The sequence below is a fragment of the Panthera uncia genome, chromosome B4 (assembly GCF_023721935.1).
Source record: "Panthera uncia isolate 11264 chromosome B4, Puncia_PCG_1.0, whole genome shotgun sequence".
NCBI lineage: Eukaryota > Metazoa > Chordata > Mammalia > Carnivora > Felidae > Panthera > Panthera uncia.
This window is the reverse complement of record NC_064809.1, coordinates 3,444,571-3,451,409: the sequence shown is the minus strand read 5'-3', so window position 1 is coordinate 3,451,409 and position 6,839 is coordinate 3,444,571.

Genomic DNA, 6,839 nt, shown 5'->3' with positions numbered 1-6,839 from the left:
CACCACCATCACCATCACCACTATCAACATCACCATCATCATCACCAATACCATCACCATCATTGCCACCCCTCATCATCACCACCATCACCATCGTTGTCACCATCATCATCACCTTCATTACCATCATCCCTTTCACCATCATCATCATCATCACCACCATCAACATCACTGCCAACACCATCATCACCATTACCACCATTATGACCATCACCAACATCACCGTCATCACCATCACCATCACCAACATCACCATCATCACCATCACCACTATCAACATCACCATCATCCCCATCGTCACCATCAACATCACCATCACTTGCCAACACCATCATCACCATCACCACTGGCAACATCACCATTGTCATCACCATCACACTTGCCATTACCCATCATCATCACCATCACTGCCAACACAATCACCGTCATCATCACCACCACCGCCATCAGCATCCACCCATCACTATCACCATCACCATCATCCACATCCTTTACCCACCATTATTACCCATCACCAAGAGCCAAGAGGACTCCATCATGTCCTTTCTCAGTCAATCTCCACCCCTGTTTACCAAAGGCAACCAAACATCAGTTTTACCTTGTCTAGAACTTAATGTATCCTGAGTCTCTCGGTAGATATTCCTGTGTGCAAGGCTTCTTTCGCTCGGCCTAATCCTTCTGAGATACATTCATGTTGCCACATGTACCGATCATCAGTGCCAGACGATACAGAAATACCACAGCTCCTGCTGATGGACACCTGGCAGTTTCCAGTTTTTGACCATTATGGCTAAACTGCTGTGAATGATCTTGCACAAATTTCTTTGTGAACATGTTCTTTCGGGGCTTTTAACTAAATGCCTACAAGATGGGAGAGCTGAGTCACAGAGTAGGCATATGTTTGACTTTATTAAAAGTGGCCAGAACCTTTTCAAAAGGGGTTGTAGCGTTTCACATCAATCTCCACCAATCAAGTAGGAAAGTTCTGGTTGCTCCCCACACATCTTCACTGGCTCTTAATGTTCCGGGTCTTCTTAACTTTAGCTCCTCTAGGGGGTTTTATTTCATATTTCCCCGATGACAAAGTTGAACGTATTTTTATGTGTTTGTTAGTCGTTTATATATCTTTTTCACTCAAGTATCTGTTCAAATCTTCTGACTATTTTTTATGTTTTTGAAAAAATTTCATTGACTTGTAGATACCCTGGATCCTTGTTCAACACAAGATGCACGTTTCAAGAGTATTTTCTCTCAGTCTATGACTTGTCTATTCATGTTTTTAGTGGTGTCTTTTGAAGGACTCTTAAATTTTGATGAAGTCTAATTTGTCAAGCAGAAAAAAAATAGTTTTTTTTCTTTATGGCATGGCCTTCTGTGTTTGTCCGAGAAGACTTTGCCTACCCTCATAACATGATGATTTTCTCCCATGTTTTCTTCTGGAAGCTTTATTGTTTAGTCCTTCATTTCCTCTTTAATCTGTCTCAAATTGACTTTTGTGTAAGATGTGAGATTGGGCTGATGTCCGCCCCCCCACCCATATGTATACTCAGGTGTTCCTTTCATTTGTCGAAGAACTTCTGTGCCCATTTGGATTTCTCTGCGTTCTGCTTCTGACTAGTATGAAGAAAGTCATAGGAGAACGTTGCTCGCTTATACCCTGGTAACAAGAAAAAGCCAGATAATCTACAAAATCCTCATTTTCTTTGGCCTATTTAAGAGCAGAGGGCAACAGGCCCCCAGAGGAAGTGAATCTCAAAGGTGACCAGACACAGTGAGGAGAAATCATGCCACACACCGTTCACCTTTAGCAAAGTGGGAAGAGGCTCCCACCCCAGGAGAAAACAGTGGCACTGTAATAATTTGTTAAGGCCTAAGTGTGGGCTGGGATGATAGTCTGGAATAAATGGGAGCCTGAGACACAAGCTGACTTGTGAGCTCTTTCCACAGGCCCCCACTGGGTGCTCACGGGAGAGATGGGTAGGCGGGGCAGGAGAGCAGACACCCCTTGCCCCCCCACCACTGCACCCCCAAGTGGAACCAAGGCATGAAGCCCCACCCACACTCCCAGACCCTCGTCTCAAAGGAAGCAAACCCTTTCAGAGCTGGGTCAGAGTCCGGGAAGCAGAATTCTCTTGCCAGGAGAGGGGCAGGACTCCCTCACCTCACAACCCTCCCCTGACAGGTGCAAGGACTCCTGGCTGCCCAAGGGGAAGAAGCAGGAACATGGAGAAAAGCAAGTCCCAACGCGCAGGTGCACAGGGCGCTTGCAACAGCGGTTAGATCTGAGCCGAAAACACACTCCGCTCTCGCTGCGAGCCCAGAGCTCCGTGAAGAGTTGCTGCAGCCACTGCCAGGCAGGACAGGTGTCCCAGGTCCCTTTGTCAAACTAGGGATGTTCCCTTCCATTTCAAATTTCCGAGCAGTTACATCTTGAATGGTCTCTTTGAGCTTCACCTTCTTCTAAAGGACATTAGAAGGTGGCCCACCTAAGGGTCAGGCCCACCCAAGATAATCTCCCTTCTGATAAACTTCAAGTCAGCTGCCAGGAAGGTGATGTGGGAGAGCAGCCTGGCCCACCAGGCAGCGCTCAAGTGCAGGTCAGGTGTCCATCGGCCACCTTAGAGCTCTGCTCGCCACGGGCTCCTGGTGCGCCGTCTGGCGTGAGAATCCCGCTTGAGAAGGTCTGGGCAGGTGAACTGCGGGCGTCTATGGAAACGAGAAAGACCAGGATGAAACATTCATCCTGCTACTTAGCAAATTGCACACTTTCTCTGAGCTTTAAGTTTGATTTTTGTTTTTTTTTTCAACTGTTGATTATAACAGCTACTTCGCAGGGTCCTGTGGGCACCAAATGGAACACCGTGGAAAGCGTCCAGCACAGTGCCTGCCATAGGTCACATATTTATCCAGCGTGGGTTACTTCTCTTCTTCTCCTCTTTTCATTTCCTTCTATAAAACTCTGATATATAGCAACATATTTTCCCACCGTTCCCAAACATCCCAGAGTTTGTTACTATATTTTAAAAAGAGGGCCACTAAAACTGAGGCCTTAGATCTGTATGAATTCTCCCCATCTGCTGCTCTCTGGGCCATAGTACTGAGCATATTCCATATGTTGATAAATTAAGTTGCACATCTATTAAAAACTATCAAGGGAGAACTTTCCTTATTAGCTATTCTCAGCACTAATAGTTATTTAAAGAGCAAATCGAGGGGCACCTGGGGGGCTCAGTCGGTAAAGCAACTCTTGATTTTGGCTCAGGTCATGATCTCATGGTTCATGAGCTCAAGCCCCATGAGGGCTCTGTGCTGACAGCATGGAGCCTGCTTGGGATTCTCTCTGTCTCTCCCTATCCATTTGCCCCTCCCCTGCTCATGCTCTCTCTCTCTCTCTCTCTCTCTCTCTCTCTCTCAGAAGTAAATAAACATTTTAAGGATAATAAATAAATAATAAATAAATAAATAAATAAATAAATAAATAACAAATCTATACCTTCATGTCATATAGTAACTGCTGTTTTGGTAATAACGCCAAAAACAAAATAAAACAAAAGCAGCTTTTGCCCAACAGAGCATATCCTCAGTTAATATTATTGGGGGAGTTATTGGAATGACCTTTGGAACAACTTCATAAGACTCCCTGCAAGAGCCCTACCTAAATTATCTAAAAGAATAGGAAGGATCAGGGGTACCTGGGTGGCTTAGTCGGTTAAGCGTCTCTGACTCTTGGTTTCAGCTCAGGTCATGATCTCACGGTTTGGGGGTTCAAGCCCCACATGGGGCTCTGCACTGGCAGCGTGGGGTCTGCTTGCGATTCTTTCTCTCGCTCTCTCTCTCTCTGCCCCTCCCCTGCTCGCTCTGCCTCTCTCTCTCGCAGAATAAATAAGCTTTAAAAAAATAATAATAGGAAGTACCAAAAGTTTGTATATCATCCCCAAATCCTTAAGCTGAAAGTTAGGTTTAAAATGCAAACTTTGGGGGCACCTGGGTGGTTCAGTCGGTTAAGCGTCCGACTATTGATCGTGGCTCAGGTCATGATCTCACTGTCTGGTTGGCTACGTGACCTGCAAAGGGGGTTTCATTTTAGTGTCTCCATTCATTCATCCGTTTAAAACAGTGGGGGAGGGGCGATTATAAAATAAACATCAAGAACACACGGAAGAGACGGACGGACGCCGAATAAGTGAAATATCACCTTCAAAGCATTAAATGACTCTCTGTCATAAACCAGGGATTTTAATGCATTATTTCATTATTTCATCTACACGCATGCCACACGTCCCCCCCTCTGAACAACTCTGGCCTTCTCTGATTCTTCTGGGCTGATCTGTTTAGAAATCAGATGCGACTAGTTGCACTGAGACCCCACACAGACACTTCTCCCGCAGGAAGCGGACACTGCTTCCCCACTGAACAGCTACTCGAACCAGGAGCAGCAACGCCTCTGTTAAGATGGCTCCTGTCCTGTGTATCTCTTGCCTCCTGGATACGTGGCCAGTCACAGGGCGTGAGTCATAGGTGCTGGGTGGCTCATGGGTGCAGGGGGAAGACACAGAACTCATTCTCTCTGAAAATCAGTCTACCTATCCTGTTTTTATACTATTGTTTTTCTTTTTGCTGAAAATTACCATGTTGAGTGTATCTGTATCAGGTCCAGTTAGGTTCACTATTTTAAAAATAGACTATACAATCTTTGACACATTTGTCAGTGCGTGCAAGAGACAAGGACAAATCTACATTCTATGGGAACGTAGATAAGGAAAGTATTAAAACGATGAATAATTAATTGTCCAAAAGGTACACCGGCACCATAGCCACGACACCCGTACGCGTTGCACGGACAGCCACGTCCTAATCTTGATTCGGGGAGGACGCCCTTCCCTTCGCTGGAATTTCCCCCATCTGCCAAGGAGGCCAGCTTTGGTCACCTGCATATTCCCCAGACTCTTGTTTCCTTTGGCGATGGCCAATGACAGAGAAAGTCCTATCCCCAATATAACCACGCTCTTGGAACCATCTCCCAAACATGACCAGCTGCTGTTCACCAGGGTGGGCTCAGCCTGTGGGTGGTTCAAGGCCAAACCATCTCTGTTCCCGGAAACAGACTCAGGTACAGGTCCCACCTGCAGAAAGCTAGTCATTCTCTTTGTTCCCGGGGTAAAATGAGCTGAACGCAGGCCAATGGTAATTTTTATCAATTCATTCTGGATCACCATCGCAGACTCTGTAACAGGTACAGTATGTGGATAATAATCTTTTCTAACTTTAGATTCTGATACAAAGGTCCCTGCCTAGAACCTTCCAGGGTCATAATCCTGGTATATTCTAGTCTGTTAAAATCTAACACATAAAATCCTCTCGAAATTCTTTTACATGCCCCATTCCTTAAAAACTTTAAAAGGATGTTCATTAAACTCCATCTTGAGACAAAAATGAAAGAACTAGTTATAATTCACTTTTCCATTTTGAATTTTAAAATGCACATTCTTTGTGGTCTTGGCATTTGTCTTGAAAATGAACATGATGGTATATTTTAGGACATAATTCATATGGGAAGAAACACACTGAATGTCAGCATCACCCTAATTTAAACGGTTTGCACATTCAGAGGAAAAGCTTAGTTGCTAACCTCGGTGAGGGTTCTTGAGGTTTGCAGCCCTACCAGATAAACAGATGCCTTCCAACTAGAACTAGATGGCATCGTCCTAGGATGAAGGCCTTGTGGTAGGTAACAAGTAAATGGACACTAAGTCCTAGATCCCTGGCAGCGGGCTTGTTGGAACACAGTGGCTGGGACAGCCCCCGCCCCCCAGCTTCAGATTCTGCAGGTTTGGGAATTGACCCTGAAAACTGCATTTTTAACAAGTACATGATGTGGATGTGGATGCTGTTCTAGGCCTGGGACCTTCCTGAGATCCAGTTATAAGGCATCTCTTTTTTTTTTTTTTTTAACTTTTATTTATTTTTGAGAAACAGAGAGAGAGAGAGACAGAGCGTGAGTGGGGGAGAAGCAGAGGGAGAGGGAGAGACAGAATCCGAAGCAGCTCCAGGCTCTGAGCTGTCAGCACAGAGCCCAATGCAGGCTTCGAACCCACCAACTGTGAGATCACGACCGGAGCCGAAGTCGGACGCTAAACCGACTGAACCACCAGGCACCTCAAGGCATTTCTTTTTTTAAGGCCAAATTCTTTCTCACAGAATCCGAGTGTAAAACCTATACGTTACCCTAAACCATCCCACTCAAAGACAGCAGATCCAACATCGGCCTTCTGGGTATTTTGACCCTTTTCCTGCAATTGCAGGTTTCCCAGGCATACGGATGTGTGTGCCAGACAAGGAGTCACAAGGGGGGACTCCGATTCGCACCCAGCACTCAGGCCTTCCAGACCCTCACGACACAACCAGGAGTCACCAGCACTATGGGCCTGAGGCCTGAGTGGGATGAGGCAGAGACAAGGGGAACAGAAGAGAGGGTGGACCCAGAGTTGGAAGGGGAGGGAAAGAGGGGGCAGGCTGGAGTGAACAGAGCAGAAAGAAGGAGATTAGGGAACAGATGAGATGGAGAACAGGGTGGGGGGGGAGCAGAAGAGAAGGGGAAGCAGAGGATGGACAGGGACAGAGGAGAATGGGGGCAGGGGAGACAGAAGATGGATGAAGGACACGGGGGGTGTGGTGGACAGAAGATTGACGAGGGGGGACAGAAGATGGACAGGGAACAGGATGGGAGGTGGTGGACAGATGATTGACGGGGGGGACAGAAGATGGACAGAGGACAGAGGAGAATGGGGACAGCGGAGACAGAAGATGGACGGGGGACAGAGGATGGGGGTGTGGACAGA